This window comes from Buteo buteo, chromosome 3 (assembly GCF_964188355.1).
Source record: "Buteo buteo chromosome 3, bButBut1.hap1.1, whole genome shotgun sequence".
Lineage (NCBI taxonomy): Eukaryota > Metazoa > Chordata > Aves > Accipitriformes > Accipitridae > Buteo > Buteo buteo.
In genome coordinates, this window is record NC_134173.1 from 74,271,167 (window position 1) to 74,293,108 (window position 21,942).

The window sequence follows — 21,942 nt, forward strand, 5'->3', positions numbered from 1 at the left end:
TACAGATTAACCCGTTAAGCAAAATACAGGATTAAAGGACAATCATACATTACCGGTGAGCAAGTGAAGTTTTCTCATAGAAATACGAGCTACAGCGAACTTCACTGCAAATATAGCCCTGCATTCCCAAATGCTATAAGTCTATTTTTAGAGAAGCGATAAATACATTAGTGGGATGGAACAGAATAGCCATAGTGGAACAAAGTTAGTTTTGCTTTTTAGACCAATAAAATGAGTTGCATCCACCTTCATTACAACTATAAATAAGAACCTACCACCATAAGAGCTAAAAAACATGTATAGGCATGCTTGACTTCAGGTACAAGAACTACTCTTACTGATTTGAACATGTCAACACGGTTGCACAAATTTGAACAGGTATGTGTTTGCAGGGCTGGGATGAAGAAAAAAATTAGTTGCCCCAAGACAAGAAGAAGAATGCATTCCGTGAAAAGGTCTCAACATTTCCAAGCTGAAACAATGCTGCAACGTGCAGGCGAAAGCCCTGACGCATGGGCAAAAGCTTCATGGATATTTAACTAAGTCAACCATTCAGAAATCCGCAATTTAAACAGTCTGGAAGGTAGCAGCAGCATTACATGGCTATTCCTGGCATCATCAGAATGTACTACTACAGATCCATCCAAGTCTTATTACAAAGGAATACTATTTACAGAGTCAAACTTTGTTTTCTGCTTTGTATTTCCCTATTTGCATTTACCAGAAGGGCTCGCAACCAAAACAAATAACTTGTTTTGGTATGAAGATGACCTTTGGCACCTCCAGAGAAAAGACTAAAACACTACTTCATTCTACCTCAGTAACATATTCGGAGATAATCTAGACAGGCTGAAGTTTTATTAAACTCCTCTGAGGGATGAGACAATTGAGAATATCACAAGCACTGAAATTTACTTCCCCCAGCCCACTTTCTATGTAAAAAGACGACAGTTGCTCTGGGGACAGGCTGAGGAACAACAGCTATGCTGAGCAAAGGCCAGGACAGAGTTCAGAAAGGCACTAGGCACTACATGGCATGGTTTGTGTTTGTTACATTCAAGTTCGTTGCTTTTAAAACTCATGTGATGGCTGCCAATTCGGGTAGAGCACAAAGCCCTTCACAGTAAGGCCCCGGCCAGAGAGAAGAGCGTGTTCTGCACTAAATCACTGGTGAACTCACACACCCTTGTGAACCCAGCCTGTTTGGAAGAAGTTGAAGTTTAACATAACCTTGGTGGAAAAGTAAATCTTTCTCCAATGCCCCCAAAGTCCAGAATAATAAATTAGATAGCAGCCCAGCAAAATTCCACTTTCAGAAGCCAGGAGGAGCTATAAGCACATAGGTGTTATTGGCAAGAAGCAATAGACATTAATTATCTTGACACTCGAGAATAGAGAGGTTACTCTTTACAGTTTTAAGTGTGAACTGAAATCTTTTGAAACAGATTTTGTATCAAGAAGGGAAAAGCCCTGAATGTATTAAAACAAGATTACAAGTATAACATCCAAAACATACAGAAATCATAGATCTCTAAAGATTTCGTTAGGGAAGCGTTTCTTACTGTAAGAGATAAAGGAACATTAATTTATCGATCCACCATACTGTTTTTAAGTTAATGCTATGCTGGATACAACAAGGTTGCTCATCAAATACTAGTTAATTTCAACTGAAATAAAACCATGAAATTGGAAAGCATCTGATGTCACTTGCAGTAGGGGTATAATCAGAAAAACATCTTTTCGAAGCTGCTGCTCAGGTGGAAGTGCTAGCACCACCTACTGTCAATGGCTGTCCAACATCTTTGAAAATACACACAATAAATACCCATACAATTACATGTACTTTTACCTACAAACCCCTGCACCAATTCAGTGCATAAAGACTGGCCTGAGGAATAAGTCAGAATTATAAAGCTAAATAGAACTGTTGCTCATAATCCCTCCCTACTGATATACGTCTTCTGTATTTGCTAATAAACAGAGTAAATAATCAGCATCAGGAAGACGACAAAGAATACTTTATGAGCTGAAGCAATTAAGTGTCATCTATGCATTCAGGGTTTCTGGATAAGGTTAGCAGAGTCATTTAGTCAAGTTTTCCACAATCACCATGCTTTTCTCTTTCATGGACACATACCTTGATCTCTAGGGGGTTAAATACAGAACTGCCAAGTACTTTCAGGTGCTATTCAAATCAGTGAGATAATCTGTTTTGAGTGCAAATTTTAAGTGTTACAGCAAAAAAAATGGCATGTCTGAGCGGGGACTTAAAGTTGAAACCTTTGATCCTAAGTTCTATTACTCCATCCAATACAGATACCAATAATACCATAAGATGAATGGGTAAAGCCAGCACCACCATGGCAAACTTAACAGGAAGAAATCCATCCTGTAAGAGAAGAGCTTGAAGAGTGCAGTGAACAGGCAAGCGTATTTGTGGTACCAAACAAGGTAGTGGTTCTGTGGAAGAAAGTACATGACTGTATAATAAGACAACTATCATGATACACATAAGAGCTTAAATTTTTGCAATATGAATACAAGACTTACCCAACTGCTTTATAAACTGTTACTGTAAGCAAGAGATTCAGAACATTTTTCTGTCATTTCCATTGGAACTGTCATTCCAGTATTTGCATATATAATACCAATTTCAGAGAGTAAGTAGCACTAATCTCTTCCTCCTACCAAATCCCCAGCCAGACAAAATACACATACTTCAATGTAAGCCTGACAAGTCAAAAGTACTTGCAATTTACATTTAAGATCTTATGCTGCTTCTTCTTACTTGCCATTATATTTCACAGCCTTGTTATTCACAGGGCTGGTTTTCTGTGAAGTCTTATCTAGGAAGGTACTGCAAGATATTTACCTAACAAACTAATAAATACTTAGTTGTCATGGTTTTACCAGGATATGACTCACTTCAGCCTTTTACAAACCATGTATTCCAAAGAACAAATGGCTTCAGTTCACAAAACATAGAAGTGTGCTTTTTTGCCTATGACATCACAACAGTCATAGCTGTTCCTTTTAAAAGGTCAAACAAAAAGAAAGGAAGCATTAAAAAAACCCTGAAATCATAGGTCTGATTTGTAGGCCTTGCTATATGATAAACTGAAGGGCGGCGGAGGGGAAGAACCTGTTTTGCCAGCCCCCACCCCCCCCCCTTCTGGATTTCCCACATTATTAGTTTTCCATGTTCAAAAAATATTTTTAAAATGTCTGGGTTTCCATCTGAATCATAAATCAGAATTAACATGATACATAAGGCAACAAATTTTACTCTTAATTAATAAAAATACCAGTACTGGTGCTTTTTGTTCAAACTGAAGTACTTTGGTGTTTTTTCCAGTTTGGGTGACAAAACTGAAGACTACTATTTTTTAAACCACTGAAATTATTCCTTGAAGTGGTGAAAGCAGATGGAATTCCTTGGAGAAAACTAATTGCATAATACAAACATCATCCCATACCAGAAAAGGGAAGGGAGAAATTAGAAAGGAGAAGCAATTAGTCACCATAAACTTGAAAACTGAAGTTTAAGAAAGGCTGACTAACATCCAGACCATTCATGAAGTAAGTAAGAAGTTAAGCAAAAAAGCTAAAGACATCTACACCTGCAAATTTAAATAGTCAGGAGACGCTAAGTGACTGTCTGCTGTTTCATGAAGGTGAAAATATGGAGAGATCCTGGAGAGGCAATACTCTGAAGTTGAACTGCAAGATAACAGTTTGAAGTCCCATTAGGGGCCTAGTCCATGTGAAATGCTAGCAGACACATCTCTTTTGCTCTCAAATGCATTACAGCCCAGGCAAGGAGAACATCAACGTAATCTAAAACAGGTGATATAAAAGTTTTTAAATAAGGCTTTCCACATCAGCAAGTTAAATGCAAGAGTGCTCTTGAAGTAGCAGGAGATGAATTTTGTTACCTGCCAAAGCCTGAGCAATCGAAAAAAGAAATCATGTAATACAGGCTCCCAAACCACCAACCACAGGGAAGGTTGTAGAAAGAAAAAACACACAAACCAGAAAAAAAGAAAAAAAAAAAAGGATCCAACAAGTTATTCTAGCCACACTCAAATGTAAGAATATTCCAAACATCCATATATGTCAGCAGCAATAAAAGCAGAAGTCAGGAATACCAAGTATGCTGAGAAATAAAACTGAAATTTGCAAATATAACCATTCACCCTGGGAGGAGAGTCACAAAGAATCCAAAAAAATAGGAGTCCAGAAATGGAGTCCTGTAATACAAAGAATACTGTGGTTACCCAACTTCTCTACTCCTGCTTACAGCGAAACTACTTAAGATGAGGCCAAGTGCCCCTACAGTGAAGATTTTGCTTAAGACAAATTTTTATATACCACAGAAAAGCAGAATGTGAGAATAGAGAATCATTAACATTTCGGTCCAAAGCCAGCACATTGGTCTGGTCAGAGAATTTCCAGCTAAGTAGTTTTGGTAGGTGAGAAAACACCTTACAAATTCCTCCCATGCATGCCAAGTTACTTGCACAGGTCTACCCACCTCTATACCCCTCAGGCTGAATGGAAGGGCCATAAATGGGATGTCAGAGAAAGGCCAGTTCTAGGAGGCTCAGGGAAAAAGACAAACCAAGAAATTCTGTTTTAAGACCCATTGTTTAAAAAACAGGATTTTCCACAATAATTTCAAGGAAACAACAACAAAAAAGCAGCACAAAAAAATCTCAACTTGAACCTTTTTACCCAGAATAAAACCCTGTGTATAAGTGAAATCATTAGCTGTTCCACATACCTTAAGTAGACTTTCCAGCTCTCAGCAGCAGGTGCTCAATACAGGATGAAACATGAAATCTGAAATGAACATTTAGAACTTATTAGGATATTTTCTTGACTTAACATCAAAGTAGTCAAATATCCAAAAAACTTAAAGTAAATAACTTACATTCTTATTATGAAGACAAGACAACCTTCCAAAGGAATGAGCTGCAGTATATACCCTACTTTACAAGTGCAGATTATTTAGCTGGAAGTCCTTGGAGCAGGGCGGAAGGAGGGAACAAACGGAACTCAAAAGAGATACCTTATAAAGCAAGTTGCCAAAAATCTTGTAGGTCTCATGAAGGTAAACTACAAATTTCACAACTTGTATGGTTTTGGTATTTTGAAGAAGGAGGAGGGTTAAAGAAGGATTCTGAAGTGAACCTTTAATACAGCTAACATATATTTAATAGCAACAACAATTCAGTGAGTACTGAAAACCCTCATGAGTGATTCAAAACATTAGCAGCATCTAGATCTAGAATTAGAAAGAGTGCTTTCCTGGGGGAAAAAAAAAAGTGTGTGGGAAGAACTAGCAAAAAGCATTTATTTCCTCAGGGTATGCACATCATAGGACAGCCAAGCCAGTTTTTAGCTGAAGTAACAAATACATACAGATATAGCTCAACACATACACATGGTACAGTGTCCAGAAAGAGTTGTCAGGTTTTTCTTTAAAGGAAATGATCGATCCGAAAGAATCTCAGAGTTGAGTAATCTACAAAGCTGGTTTTGCTACTTTGCTAGTTGTTTTTGCTATTTTGCCTCTCAAATAAATATATACTATAGGGACAAAGGCAGTACCAGTAGAAAGCCTAAGCTTACACATTAAGCACTTAGCACAATTTTTAAGCACTGTTTCTGAACCTTTATTCACCTTAGCTACTTAAGTTTCTCACACAACAAGGCCACCAAAAGATTTCCACAAGAGAAGAGAACCTGATGAGATACAGCAACACAAAAAAGTTAAAGAAGAAACTGTGTAAAATTTTTTAAGTGTTCATCTAAGCTATAATAAACTGAAAAAATAAGGAAACCAAAATACTTAAATTTCTACATGAAAGCCACAGAAATGAGCCACAGACACTCACCTGAAACACACACCCATACCATGAGGAAAAATATCACTTGAGTACTTAAACTGCTTTTATGGTGGCATGTAAGAGGACCGGCACTGCCTTGAAATACTAATTTTAAAGTTAATACAGAATCTGTTAAGTCAGCCGGCTGTCCCGTTATCTCTACCAGACTGAGTGGCAAACAGCTTTCCCCAGAATCATGTCTGCTCCGAATATTTTTACGGAATTAGTCATGATTTGGGACAATTTGTGAACATACTAACAATTAAGACAATGTGAATGACATCATAAGTCCTTCAGGAAAAGGGAAATTGCTCATGAGACTGCTTCTCAGATTGAAGAACCCATGCAGTTATTGATTTTAATTAAAGATGTTTTCTGATATGGCAAAAGCTACTTTTAATTTCCAAGGCGAACCGTAATGACCTTTCCCCACTCTGGGAAGTTACGTCAATAGCACCCTTAAAGCATTTTGTTAAAATAATGGTGTGTGTAATACCATGGGACTTGCATGCAACATCAAATATGCACCAAACAGAAACACTAGAAAAATATTATTTTAATTGCTTAAGCATCAATAATGCAAACACTTACAAGCATGTTAAATTTTCCACACAAGTTACCCCACTGATTTTCAATAGAACTACCCATGTGTGTAAAATTCAGTGTACAAATGCATGCTAGTGTGATTTGATGTTGGATGGCAACCCTCGAGCACAAATAAAGGGCCTCTTTTCGTCATTAGCTGCTAAGAGAGTAATGCAGTCAGAGACGATGCAAACACAGGATCATTTCATCTCCCTTACACTAACAGCCGTTTCCAGGCATACCTTCCCAAGATTTGTTTTCGCAGCTTACTTACTGATTGACTTCATTTGTCAATTACTTAGGAAGCAAGCAGTGACAAGAACTCTCCTATGCTCAACTCAAGTTTGACCAGTTGTAACACTTCTTAAAACATCAATTAGTCTTGTTCTAATAGGGATAAATGCTGAAAGCTTCTAAAGTGGTCAAAAGGAGATTAGACATAAAAAGTTGTTTGGGTTAAACAAAGTATTGTGCTTTTATTTCAACTTTTTTTTTTTAAAAAAAGCATCTCTTACAGAATGGTTTCTTTGAAGTAAAAAAACCCAGCAATATATCTGCTAAAAAAAAAATAAAGGAATTTTTCACAGCTTTTGAAATTTCTCTACCTTTCTCCAAAAGAGTATCGTTTTCAGTAAACTGACAATATTTAAATGTTAAGTTTAACATTTTTTGTGGTGGAAAACTATTACTTTTTAGACTTTTTTCCAACTGGCTGTAAGTCATCCATTTGGTCCAGTTTTATTTGTTTCTTTTTTTTTTTTTACTCAGTTTTATCTATCATGGTCTTACCTTATTTTCCTCTTTTAAAAAATCACACATAATCCTACCTGTTTTTCAATTAAAACAGAGCATCTTACTTGTAGATCTAAACCTCCATATACACTGTCCAAAATTTTAACTTTTGTCTTCCAGTATCATTCCATTCCCTCTCCAGCGTGACTTCTTCACCAAGCATACCACTGAAGACATAAGCCAATTACTAGTATCCTAAAATAAAAATCTTAAAATATCTTCTAGGCATAGAGCTTGTTCCTCAGCTACCTTATGTTTTCAGCTACCTTCAAAGCTCTTTGATCAAGTTCTTCAAATTTGTCCTCTTTGCTCTTATCACTCCTTTAATTTACTCTTCACAAATTCCTCTCTTCCTAACCCTCTCCCAGATCTTCCACTCCATTTCAGTACAGCGATTCATCATCTCAAGCCTTACAAAGCTAAAGATGGGCCACTAAAGATCAACGTTACTTGCTTCACTTCCTTCTTCTACCTCTGATGCGCAGCAGCAAAGCAAATAAACAATTCAATGCAATGCAGCATTTTTATCCTTAGAAAGCATTTAACATGATCAGATCTGGTCTCTAATGATGCCCCTTTGGCACTACAGTAAGTCACAGTAAAACTCCACTAAAGATCACAGTAGACAGGAAAGACTTCAAGAGCTCTGTCAGTGCAGGGCAAGAACAGTAACAGCAATTTCTGGACACAAGTAATATTTTCTTTAGCAGAGATGAGACATAATTATAATGAAGTTATCTGCAATGTTATCATTCCTGCTAGTGGTACACATAGGTTTTTAGATTCTCTCCTATATCTTGCGTAAACAACTGTATATACACAGCTCCTCGACATCTCAAGCAATGAGGGTAGTAATAGACCTGCCTGGAGCACTTTCAGCAACAGCACCAAGAAGAAACCTATGCAGAAGAATAGTACAACACAGCCCCAAGCACAGTCTACTAACAAATGACCTATGGCCTTCAGGAAAGTCCCAGGACAGTCAAGGCAGTTACTGAATTCTAGACTGACTCAAAAGCACTATTTGCACGGACACAATACTGTCAAGATTTACTAGTCTTGAAACCCTTAGTGTTTTGGGATAATTGGCACACAAGCACTAACTTGATCTTAACATTGCTTAGGGGCTTGGACACCAGAAGAATGTATTCCATAAAGCAGAATTTGGAACAGACTCATTGGACCCAAACATAGACCGTAAGCATGTCACCACAAAACATACCCATATGGCCACGGTCAGCCCCACCACCAGTAGTTCTACAGGACTTCTAACCAGATTGTTTTAACTTAATTGGGGGAAGAAGGGCAAACTTCAGCAAGATCTCAATTCCATATCGTATTAAAAACACCCAAAAAATAAAGGAGTCCATACTTACTACCACCACCCATTCGTAAGCACCATCACACAAAATCTGCTATAAAGACAAAGGTTTAACAACATAGAACACAAGTTCAACATAACACTTAAAACTGCTGTAACACAGACTCAGTCCAAAAAACTATCGTATTTCAAGTGACAGCTGTGCATTAAGTACTCGCATTATATGCACATGGGCACCAGTTCCCCCCTCCCCATTTCATTTTGACTATGCTTCAAATCCTCTCTCAAGACTTACTGCTTTCATCTTGCCTTTCTAAAACTGATATCGACTCAGCAACCCACAAGGTCTTGCCTTATTTTACTACTTCTATCAACTTCAAGACTAAGGTATTAAAGCAAGTGTGCTTTATTTTCACAGCTTGCTGCAGTTCTCACCCTTCCCGTACTTCCACTCCGTGATGTCTTGCTTGGTATAATATGACCAATGTTCCTACTCCCACTTGAGAATACCGTAGTTCAAGATCTATTTCAACAGAAATAACAAAGGCTTTTTAAAGAACGAACTTGAATGCAATCCCCATTTATCTCCAAAAAGCCACATAAATACATTACAGAACTCCAAAATTTGTTTCCCAGGAAGGGAAGCTCCTGTGTTCAATACTCTTCTCAGATTATGAAACAGTTTAAAGGTTTTGTTTGCCTTTAAGAGAAGAAAAAGCTGATTCAGTTGTAAAACGAAGCCAATGATACACACTCCTGTCTTTAAGAATTCCCTCTCCTCTTTTGATGAAAAGAGAGCAAGGCATAAAACTAGCTTTTGAAAGCACTGAAACAGCATGAGACAAGCAGTACTGCCATCACACAAAGAAACTCTCCCCCTTCTACTAAGGCTGAATAAGCAGGGGCTTGTAACCTATGACACAACTAAACTTTCACTTCATTTAAATCCCCATCTGAGAATTAATCATCTATGCTGCACACCATCTTCTTCTAAAGGTGCCTAGTCTCCTAAAGAAGTACACCTGGTTGTTTATTGATTTCACGTAGGTAACAAATTTCATCCACAAGGGGATGATATCCAGAGTACTAAAGCTCGCTTTCTTACAAAAACGAAACACTGACACGAGCTCTAGGCAGAAGATGGAACAGAAGTGTATTTGGCATTATATTCTGTTCCTGTTTGGGGTTTTTTTTTTTACTCTATTCTTCGTCTAAGTTTTACAGAGGCTCTGACTATGGTATTTTTATTTCTGTCCACAACCCAAGAAATATAAGTAATAATTTAATATTCACAAAGCATTCAAGAAGAGATGAGAGTCGGAATAACAATGCTATCCTCCTCCTTGAAGGAGATCCGCCACCCCACCCCCCACCGGCCAAAATCACATAATTTACAAAGACAACGCTAAACAAGAAATCCACATAAATCTGAAATTATTAGATTGTCCTGATAATGAAGATTCAGTATCTAGTCTGACTAGGTGCTTTTGTAACTGATTAAACAGAACTTAATACAAATGACAAGAAAGAGGCTTCCTCTTGCCTCCATACCACATAGGGTTGTTGTTTTTTTTTAAAGTGACTTTTACTTCCCCAAACCATAACAAACAGCTTACAAGTTTATACATATTGCACAGATGTACACTCCTAGCTTCACCTTTCAGTTTAAAGGCTCCCTAAACTCAGATGTAGCACTAAAGTGTTAATTCCAGCAGCTTCTGCCTCTAAATTTTAACATAGTGTTTAAAAAGCTATCAGATCAATGAATTTATTCTTTACTTTCATAAGGAATGTCTCAAATGCAGGGTGCGTCATTAATCCTAGTTTCCAGCAGAGGCTGTACCGAGTACAGACAGCCATGCATACCACATTTTGTCTCCATACACATTTTCACTAAAGATTACCTAATTCTGTTTCCCAATCTCAGTAGTGACTTACTCCTTCCATGACAAAATGCTGAGAAACATTTTGACTTGCTTTAAAACAGATTAATTTGAGTTACAATTAAGAGGAAGCCTATTGATGCAACATCAAAATACAAGCTATCACATTAAAGAGTGAAAGACAGACATAAAGTATAGATTCACCAGAAGTTCCTATTAATCTGAAAGCAAAGCTCAGTTTATTAATATGTAATAAAATATAGTCATTAATTAAAGGGCAATACCAAAAGGAATTTTAAAAGTCATCCTCTAAGGCCACCTTATTAACTTGCTTGCACAGTTTAGAAGTCTTGCATGTTTTCTTCCATGAAATTTGTAAGTACATGACAAGATGGCAATTAAGCTAATTGTTTTAATATCAGTAACCAGTTTATAATTCTGTTTTTCAAGCTATATCTAGGTAACATCTGCACCTATAGAAAAGCATGACAGTTTCACTTATGAAAAAGATCTTCTCTCCATGACCTTTACAGTCATAACTGAGAACAGCATTACACAATGAAAATACAAGATGCTTTGCCTGCAACAGATATACATCAAAGCTCCACAGTCTCAGGCAATAGCTAAAAAGGTAACAGAGACGACTTGCTTACAACAGCTCAGAGAAAATTATCAGTTGCTGGGGTTGCTGTCAACTACATTTTGACTATTGGCATAAACTTGAAAATAATAACCCCACATTCTTTACCTGTTAGCATCACTAAAATCAGTGCTGGATAGGACTCAAGAGGTCATCTTGTCAATCTGCCACTCCTGAGGTAGGGATAAACAGCACTTCCTTTCTGACAGATGCCTAATTTGTTCTTAAAGATGGTCAGTGACAAGAATCCCTCCCTAATCTATTCCAATGGTTTGTTATTCTTAGAATTATAAGTCTTCCTCCCCAAGTAACCAACCCAAGTCTTCAGACTTAAATAGTAAGTCAACTATTTCTTGTTTTAGTCCCTGTATGCCTTTATCTTCTTCATTCTTGTAGTAGCCTAATGCACGTGACTGACTTAAGACTACAAGGAGATAAAAAGTTAATATCTGAATCTGTTCAATTCTTGTGTGTCATAGTCTTCAGGTATCTTCTGCTATTGAAAGCATCCAAAAGAGAGGAAAACCCTTTCTCAATGTACAGTGCCCAAAACTGAACAGAGCATTCTAACTAAATCTTACCAGTACTGAATTCAGTAAAAAAATTGCTCCAAGTTTTTCCCCCCTTGCTACACCACAGTAGAGCATTTCTTTTTCTGCACCTGCAGAACAAGATTAAACACAAAGTGAGCACCAATCAATCCATAACCTGCACATCCCAGCTTACTCAGCTCTTGTAGAACTTGCAAAGTATGTTTTGAGCAGGCATTTCAACTACAAAATCCAAAATGCACTAAACAGAGTAGGAAGAGAGGCTGTAGAGTTGAGAGGCACCAGAACAAGTACAGAAAACAGCCAGCTTTGTGATTTATACAAACTAAAGTAAAATGACAAGATAATTAATAAACCAACTGGAATCTAGAAGCCTTTAGGATATAGTGCTTAAGCTTGAAATAGAAAGTGAGAACTGATAAAAATTCAAAATTACTTCTTCAGCCATTAATTAACAGTGTTCCCATAATGGTACTGTTAACACAAGAGTAAGAACAGGAACTGTAATTTGTAACATTTGCAAAGAGCTTCACTGCAAGCGAGACCCTTACACGTCAGAAGTGTGTAAAGGTCTCCTTGGTGAAGGCTGGCAATGGAAAACTAGTTAAAAATGTAACAAAATTAAACAGTCTTCAATACAATTAAAAATGGGACTTACGAGATTAAAACCCTCCAACTTGTGGCTCATCACTTGGGATGTGCATTTTTTACATACATATTATCAATCAGCTTTTTTTCTCCCTACTCATAAAATAAAATGCAAGTGCATTTTATTTAGTAAATGCAAATGCAGTTCTGAGTCAGGCATCATGAAAGGTTAACAAGTACACTGACAAACATGAATTAATTGCAATGGCCATACCAAGGTTCATTCCAAGCAGTCAGATGGCACCTTAAATGAATAACTTTGATCCAACATCATAGTTTCTACTTTTCTTGAGGGGTACTTCAAACCCCTCTACAGAAAGCACTTCAGAATTGCCATGTGTTTATGTGCCAGTGGAAAAAGCCTGAGCAAAGCACTGTCCTTATTTTAAAGGGGAATAAACAACAGCCCAGCAGTTAAATTAGTTCAGCCATCAAAAGGAAAAAAATAAGCCACAGAAGAGGTAGAAAAAATTCTTGCCTTTTGACTCTCAATTCTGCGGTTGCATCGGTGTTTCCTATCTCTTTCCACCACTGGTTAACAAAAGCAGTGGTATCAGACACGAGAGGTCCTAGGCACTGGCAAAAATACAAGAATACCTCCATCAAGTTCTGGAACTTGCTGGGGAAAGGGTGAAGAAAGGGAGATAAGGACCAATACACAACTAAAGAAGTATGAAGTTTAACTCTTTACAAAGAGTTAGTTCAAACAACTGAACTATGAAGGTACCTGTTACATGTTACTTTTGTGTGCTGCTGCCTAGACTGGAAAATCAATTACAAAGAAGTATCTCTACCTTTAAACAGCTTCCACTACAGAAGAGCATCAGTAAAGCAGCAAAGGGGATGAAGGAGGAGACTGCTAAAACCTGAAGTATAAGCAGGCATAAAAGAACTACAAGACCATTCAGCCACCAGCAAAAGGAATTTCTGCTTGAAGAAAAGTGTATTACAAATAGGGGAGGGGGAACAGCTCAGTTAACTAACCAAAAATAAAAAGGAACTGTACTCTTTTAAACACTAACTTTATTTTTCTCCCTTCTTTCAACCTTTATTTGAAAAAAGTGGGCAACAAAACCTCCAGTATTCTAAACCAGAATATAGACAATTTTTTTCCCCTCAAAGGACAGAAAGATTGCAACTACCTAGTCCAAAAAAGGAAATCAAGAACAGATACCTATGTGAAAATAAGAAAATGGCAGTAGATTTTATGCTTTCACGCTATCTTCATAGACAAAGAATTTAAAAGATTGCCTAAAATCAGTAAGAGGAAATTCTCTTTTAAAGATCACAGAATTTCTGAATCTCAATGCTACAGAGTATTACTGAGGACAAACTTGCCTCAGCATTCACACTGAACATAAAAACTACAACAGAAGGATGAAACAGCTATCGATTGATATAAATCTCCACCACCACGGGGTATAACTCAGACACTGGGATTTGTAAGTCTCTTACTAGTACCTTCAGTAGCAGTAATCTTGAAGGCAATGCTAGGAAATTAAGTATCAAATGTTGATGGACCAGAGACCTTACTGGCTATTGTACATCCCATGGATTATATCAGCAAACACTCCTTGCAGCGTTAAGAAAGGCCTGGGAAAAAAGCTAGGTACATGGTTAAAGAGGTGCATTCAGACCTGCAAAACATATCATTTAGCTCATTCTGACCTTCTGCTAAACTAGACTTCTGCTACCCCCTTGCAATCAAATTATTTGCTATCCCAGCAGCAAGAAAACAGGAAAGAGTAGCAGCACCTCCTTCCCATATTAAAAAAATAATAATAATAATTAAAAAAAAAATCAGCTGTTGCTTCAAATCCTTCCCAAGAACTTCAATGGGACTGAAGGAAAAATTATCTTTGCCTTCCAAAGATACTTTATAGCCTCAGATGGTCTGCTCCCTCTCCCCTCCCCCAAAACAAAATAAAACAAAAGCAGGAATTGCACATTTTCATGTGTGGGTAAACAATGAAAACGGCGAAGCATGGCAGCAGGAAACAGGAGTAGTTAGCAGTCAGTAGAGCCCTCTGACCTCTTTCTTACTGTCCCGAACAGTAAGAACAGTTTCAGCTCTACCACTACAATCTCTGCAAAGGCAATGAGAAGTGCCTCATTTAAGGACTCTTGTCCTTACAGTCCTACACTGTCTAAATGCTTCTAAATCTATTGTTCATCAACATACCCAGAACAACAGCAGTGGCAAAGAACATGTAATCTCCCATTACTGTCTGCAGGACAACTGATACACAAGTTTTGCTTATACACTTTTGGTCAAAAGGAAGGAAATTAGTCCAGGGTCTTAAAATCAGTTAAATTACAGTGCCATGGGCAGGGAAAGGGTCAAGATTAATCTTAAAGATTAAGCTCTAAACTGACCTACATTATACTCTATGATAAAGTTGGAACCCTGCAGCAAAATGAAACCGACTTGAGTGCTTGTCAGTTCCCCTTTCCAGAAAAAAAAAAAAAGTAATTCAAGTAATTCTTCAGTGCAATAGGAAGCTAACAGAAACTGCTTGAACTTTTTCTGTATGCCCTTTCCACACTGAACACAATAAAAAACAAGCAGAGGACTAATGTAGACACTTAGAAGGCAGAAAAAAAAGTCTTGAAGTCATAGGGGACAAAGGAAATCCAATACAGGAGAGTTCTACCAGTTCAGCTGTGGACTGCTGCAGATCTGAAGAAAATTTAGATGTACCCACAATTAACACTGATGCAAGCAAATCATCAGATGTTCTCTAACAAAGCCTGATGCCTTCAGCTGCTGTTATTTACCTCTTCCATTCTGATTTTTACTAGACAAAAATTGCATTCAAACATTGTAAACTGGATTTCAGAAACTATTCTCCAACTTCTTCCTAATCTACAAATCACTGACACCCCTAGTGATCTGCATCTCCAGATTTCAAGTACTGTCAGAGCAGAGAGCATTCAGTTTCCGTGGTTCTCCTGCCATCTCTGAAACTATTTTTTTCATATACGTGATTCCCTGTGTCAACACCCTCCAACAACACATCCTTCTGACATAGCTTTCAAAACATTCCCTTGCAAATTTTAGTAGTTCATACACCTCTCAGCACAACACACCTGGGTAATCACAACTGTCTCTCTTGTGTCTGCTTTAATACAAATAGAGAAAATCAGATCAAGCCATCTGAAGTTTTTTGTGCTTTGGCTGGTTTGATTTATTTCGGGGGGGGGGGGGGGGAGTGCAGTTCGTTTTGGGTTTTTTTTTTAATCATTTTCCATTCATGAAGACCTAACACTCCAAGTCCCCTCAGCTGCAAGACTTGCATCCCAGTGTCAGGAACACTAAATGCTGAGCCAGCAACAAACTCCTACCTTAGTAAGCTTCTGTGGTAGAAAGAACACAAAGCTACAAAGGAATGGGAAAGGGAAAATAAAAATTTAAGCCTACAACACAAAATCTGCAGGTTTTTAAACTGTTCAATCCCTAAATAGCCACTTCCTTCAACAGTTCATCTGATTAGCCATCAACCACTGCCTGAACATGGAGAGCAGGACTTGAAAAACAAGAGCTTTTAGAAAGATCTACTTGATCATCTCCACAGAAGTTCTTCCCCTCCTACACCAAAAAGACTATTTAAAACCAGATATCTATCTGGATATCACATTTTCCATTTAATTTCCCATTCTTTCAATTTCACGTCTTTCTGACACAATAAGCCACATTCACTGAACACAGTGGTACAACACACAGGACTTCCAAGGTTCCTAAGGGGCAGTTGTATACAAATGAAGAGACTCACTGGAAATTGCTAACAATTTACAAACTCTAATCTTGCATTAAAGTGCATTAAGTTCTAGGGTTTTTTCCAAACACTTAAAAAAATGAGAGACAACTTCTAGTACAAAATAACTATCCTGTAGAAGTTACCATTCAGGGAGACAAGAATCACTGTAGTTTAGGTGCTAAATAAGTACATTCAAAATTAGAGTTTTAGAGTGTTCCTAAACCATTTCTGCTATCATTCCATACAAGCGCTCAAAGTGATACAGTAAGGATGTTTGTTGCATTTTTAAAAATCCTAACCTCTAATTAAAACCTTTTCAAGAAATTAAGTCAATATATCCATGTTTTCATATTACTCAGCAATGGTACTTGAAACACAAGATGAAAGGAAAAACAGATTTGGTCTGGAAACCACATCTGATGGAGCTGAATATCAGTCACACACCTGAGTTTTCACTGACAGCTATCTGAAATGAGGACTCAAAAGCTTACTGGTAAGAAACAGCTAAAACCCATGTCTTCACTGCTAGCATCCCAGAGTGGTAGTTGTAACACAAGAAAAAAAAAAAAGATCTTGGGTATGAATTCTAGCATAAGAGTGTCCTTTTTAAATACCTTCTACCAATTTATTGAAATTTGTCCAGAATGTGAGAATACAGAGGCATTTTATGCAATAATTTACATCAAATGTATAGCTACAAACGTTCAATTTAAGACAAAAATATCATGCAAGACTAAAAACACACAAGATTTGAATGTACAGATTTTACAGCAAAATTACAACCTACTTACAGTTACCAATATTCTGCAAAACATGACTATTGTTTAAACACCAATGCATGTAGCTGTCAAAAACCTGTAGGTGAATACACATACAAATATTTAAGAACAACCAGCAACACAAAGTACTTCAAAACTGTGCTTTGAGAACACAGAAAGTTCTCTGTCAGACTGAAAAAGATTCTTCCACAAATCTTAAAGAGATACAAAAGGAATGGGAATAGCCTGTATTGTTACTATTAATGTTATACCATCCAAAAGACCATACTGCTACACATGGCAATGCTTACCAGAGGATGAAAAAACCGATCATTTTGTTATACAAATGGCAAGAAATAACTTCTTGTTTCTTGAGTTACCCTCTCACTGAAAAAAACCCACCACATTTATAGATGCATTAAAATATAGAAGACAATCTCCTAAACCACCAAAGCTACCTGGTTTACTACTTAATCTCCAAAAAGCACTCCTGCTTTTCTCTCCTCCTATCATCCCCCCAAATATCTGTTAGCTTGGTGGAATTTACAAAACCAAGATTCCCCCATTCAACTATTAGTCATCATGTGGTAAACCATTATATTTAAAAAAAAAACAACAAACCTTTCTACAATATGTAACATACTTTGAAGCACAGTTAGATCACTAGATGTTGAAACAATTTTTAAAGCTATTTCAGCAAATTACACATTCAAGACACAAGAGTGCTATTCTAAGAATAGTCATTTCTGGATTAAGTACTACAATACACTGCTAGTTGATTGCTATGTCAACTACACACGCTTAGTACTTTTAATAATACCTAAGGCTGAGGCCAAATAAAGCTTAAAGCTTTTGACAAATAAGTACTATGCCATCTTCCTTTTATGTGTACGCTTTAACCTTCCCACAAAATAAAAGGTCAACCAACACAAACATTAATCCAAGCCATGTTCTACAAAAACTGGATTTAAGACATAATTGCACAAAAGACAAATTAATTTCAGAACAAGTTTTTCTCTTGTTGAATAGCCTGTAGAGTTTACAGTCCTGTGAGAGAAAATGTTTCCCAGCAACTAGTGTCTCCTCCCTCTTTTGGGGTTGTTTTTTTGTTTCTTTTGTTAACAGTACCTCAGATTTTAGGTCCGTTAAATTTATTGCATAGGCTCCAATCTCAAAGGTACACATACACATTCTTTACAGAATCTCAGTCATAAACCTTGCTTTAAGGAATCCAAAGGTTGTGGCCCCCATCCGCAAATCACACCATTCGGGCAAAGGTGTTCCAACAAAGATACAAGGTAGGATAACAGCCTGATTTCAGAGGTAACAAAAACAGAGCCAGGTGGTGAAAGAAGTGGTGGAATTTTAAATATGGACAACACCAGTAAGGTAACAAGCTGTTCCAAATAACTATGTAACATTTAATATTTTCTGGCCCCAATCCAGTGATGCTCTTGACCTTACTCAGATTTAATAAAATCAGAGATGATAAAGGCAGATTAGCTTTGAGGAATGTGGGACTTTTCCAATTAACACAGGGGGGGGAAAAAAAAGATACTAAACAACCAAAGGCCAAAAGGAGTCTGAATTTCTAAGGGACACTGCAATACCACTTCACTTTTAAGCTAACATTTACAGTAAATACTTCAATATGAATCCCCAAGTGTTCCTCCTTTCAAATGAACTTTTTGTTCAACACATTTACTACAGCACTGCTATTATCCTACTCAAACTGCCAAAAACTGAGCTGCAGGCTGACACTGCAAGAGTGCTAGGGCCAACAGGATACACTCTGCTTTCAGAGCACTTCAATAAGACTGACTGCAAGTCAACTAACATAGAAACAATATAGTGAACAGTCTTTCAGCCAGAAAAAAAAAAACAGCACCACACCACGGAAATCAAAGAGAAAGACTACCCCTTGTTCCAAAAAAGCATCATCTGACTAAAAGAGGTTTGAAAAAGAGAATGGATGTGAAAATTGGCAATATACAGCATACGCTTCAAAATTAGTCCCAGGGATTTGAGGAGAAAGATACTCTGTTACAGCTGCAGAAGTACAATTCTCACCATACTCCAAAATCGGGGTTACAACCGAAAAAAGAGTATCAAATTTCTTCAAGAAGTGCAAAGGCTCCTCTATCTAATCCAACTTCTGTGGCACCAGCCGGGTCGTTCAAAAGCCACCCTGAGGAACACTTGCTCCCCCTTCCCCGCTACAGATTTAGGAGGCTATCCCCGGGTTAAAACGCGTATGTGACCAAAGAGCTGCCCCTGCTTCCCTCTGGATTACACGATCACACAATCCCACTCTCCAGCAAGCGCAGTAACAGAACCAACAGCAACAACCAAAAACAACAAAAAAAAAAAACCCCACCCCCAAAACCCAAACCCCCCAAAAACCCCAACACCCGCAGAAAGAAGAAACCTCAATCACTTCCCCTGCCCTCCCACCCAAGCTCTAAGAGGCAAACCACAGATTTACCCGCACGCCTGGAAAGAGGAAGGGGCAAAGCCAGGCAGCCCGGCTCCGGCAGCGAGGGGGACACCACCTCCTCCTCCTCCTCCTCCCTTCCCTTTCCCTTTGTTTACTTTACGGACCGTCCCGCTCCGCCTCGCCGAGCCGCCAGCACCTCACCGCCTCCCGCCACATCCGGTGGGACCGGACCGGCGCGGCCGCCCCGGCCCCAGGGAGCGGGGAGGGGGGGGGGGGGGGGCCGGCCGCCGGCCGAGCCTCCCGGGCGGGCAGGGCGGAGGGGGGCGGCCGGCTTCTCCCCGGGAAGGCGAAGGGGGAAGGGGCAGGCGGTGCACCAGATGACCTCTCCCCGCAGCCTTCCCTTCTCCCGTTCCCTTCCCATCCCGCCCGTCCCCCCGCAACGAGGCTCGGAGGGAAGCGGCTCTTGCCCGGACCCCCAACACCCCCCCCCCCCCCCGTACCCGCCGCCTTCTCCCCTCGGCCGGACGGAGCCCTTCGCTCGCATCCCGGCCGCGGGCTGCCCTCACAGCCGCGGGGGGCTTCACGCACACACACACACACACCCCCCGCGGGCGCGGGCACCCACGGCGTGTGTGCGTGTACGTGTGAACACACGCGTGCCCCGTGCGGGGGGGGGTGGCGCGGTGTATCTCCCGTGCCCCCTCCCCAGCGTCCGAGGCAGCCCCTCCCGAGGGATACAGAAGAAACGGGCGGCTTCTTCCCCTGAGGAGACGGGGCCGCCGAGCCGGGGGGACACACACACCACACCACACACGGAAGGAGAAGCCGCTGCCCCCACACACACCTTTCCATCACCCCCCTCTCTTCCCCCCCCCCCTCCATTACGTAAGTTAGTGCCGCTGGGGCCGCTGCACCTCACTCCGCCTTGTGTCCCCGTCCCCCCCCCCCCCCCCCAGCCCCTTCCGTCCCCTCCTCCTTCTCCTCAGGCAGCCCCTCGCCGCCAGCACTCACCGCGCTGCGGGGCAGCAGCCGCCTCCGGCCGGCCAGTCAGTCAGTCCCCGGCGGGCGGAGGGACCGCGGCGAGCTGAGGAGAGGAGAGGAGAGATAGCGGCGGACTTGTCCCGCCAGCGCCGGCTGCAGAGGCCGCCCCGCTGTAGGTGGGTCTGCGCGGCGGCGCGGGCAGCTGCCCGCCTGCCTGCCTACCCGCCCCGGCCACTCCAGGCCGCTCCCCCGCCCTCCCGGCGCGCTGCACCATGGGATGCGTGGCTGCCCTCTCCCTCCCTCCCCGTCTGGTTCGCTCCCCACACTAACATGGCTGCGGGGGATGGAAGGGAGGGGGGGGTCAGGCTGCCGCCCCTCAAACCGAGGGGGAGCCGCCCCGTCCCGCCTGCGCAGGCGCGGCGTGCGGGCCTCAGGTGGCGCGGGCCGTTAGTCTCCGCCGCCTCGCCGTCCTGTCAGGGGCGGCCGCGGCGATGGCGGCGGGGAGCGTCCCGTCTTTTCGCCGGCCTGAAGGGCTCTTCCCTCCCTCCTTCCCCGAGGCGACGCAGATTTTGAAGGTGGAAAAGCGGGGGGGGGGTGTTAGATCGGGGAGAGAGGATGTTTAACCCCTTGTCTTCGCTCCGCTTCTCAGAAGTGGCTCTCCGGCTCGCGTCCTCCGTGTCTCCCTGTTCGTTCTGTGACCGGGCATCCCAGCTGCCTTGGAGGCGTGAAAACGCCTCAGACAAACTCGCTCTGTGGCCTTTTCTGGGACCTCCGGCCTTGCTTCATTTCCACGGTGGCACCGGTTGGCACGATTGTTCTCTTGTTTCAAGACCGGGATATTCTCTTTCAAGCAAATCCTTGCATGTTTACTTATACATGACCGCAGTGCTTGTCAGTCACTGAGTACAGTTAATAACACAAGTCTGAAACAGTCATTTTGAAAGTCCCTATGAATCTATCACTGAACCTCTAGTGGCAGTTGAACTCCGTTTTTGCCCTTCTGCGTGGCCCAGGCACCCTGACCTCGAGCAACTCGCGAACTTCCACCTCTGGAAGTTGGCGGTGCCTCTGGAAACTGAAAGCAGGATGCGTTTCGCTTTGGTTTAGGTGCGGTGCAGTTGATGGAGGACTAATCAATATAGTCAATGGCATTTGGAGTGTTACTCATCTGAACAAACATGGGTAGTTTACTTTAGGGTAAGACAAGTCACACCCTTGAACTTATTATCTATGTTTATTAGTTTTCCAAGCACTGTAAGGAAACACACGGGAGACATGATAAACAAGTAGGCAGCTAGATTGTAAATACAGTTTTTCAGGTCAATCCCACCTAAAACGTCCCAAGCCCCTACAGGAGCCAATCCATCAGGTAAGCTCTGAACATGATACAAATGCATTGAGCACCATATCAAAATAAGTCCTAGAAACACTCTTTTAAACAGCAGTACAGTATTCCTATCCATCTTTTATTGAAATTCTTGGCCATTAGAGGAGAGAGTCCTTTAACCAGCAGGCTGTAGGCTAGACAGGATAGCAAATACGCTCTATCCTTTCTACTAAAGCTGGACCACTATGCAGAAATGAAGGAAGGAAGGAAGGAAGAATGATTTCAGTTATTTTATAATTATTGGTCTTGGGATTGCTATTGATGCTCTTGCCAGAAAAGGCAGAAATGTGCTAATTAAAATTACTGATGA

At 40.5% G+C, this 21,942-nt stretch overlaps 1 protein-coding gene across 3 annotated transcripts in view; it reads right to left on the minus strand.

Moving 5' to 3' along the window:
* Window positions 1-20,482, minus strand: part of PTK2 (protein tyrosine kinase 2) — a 224,281-nt gene extending 203,799 nt beyond the window's left edge. The window contains exons 1-2 of one of the 3 annotated variants that reach the window (XM_075024018.1): window positions 20,276-20,482; window positions 4,784-4,842 (exon numbers count right to left, since the gene is read on the minus strand). The gene's annotated coding sequence lies outside the window, so the exon portion shown is untranslated. Of the gene's footprint in view, window positions 1-4,783; window positions 4,843-4,933; window positions 5,590-19,312; window positions 19,396-20,275 lie in introns of those variants that run through there. The other 2 variants (XM_075024020.1, XM_075024019.1) reach the window with 2 other exon arrangements.
* Window positions 20,483-21,942: the final 1,460 nt, after the last annotated feature.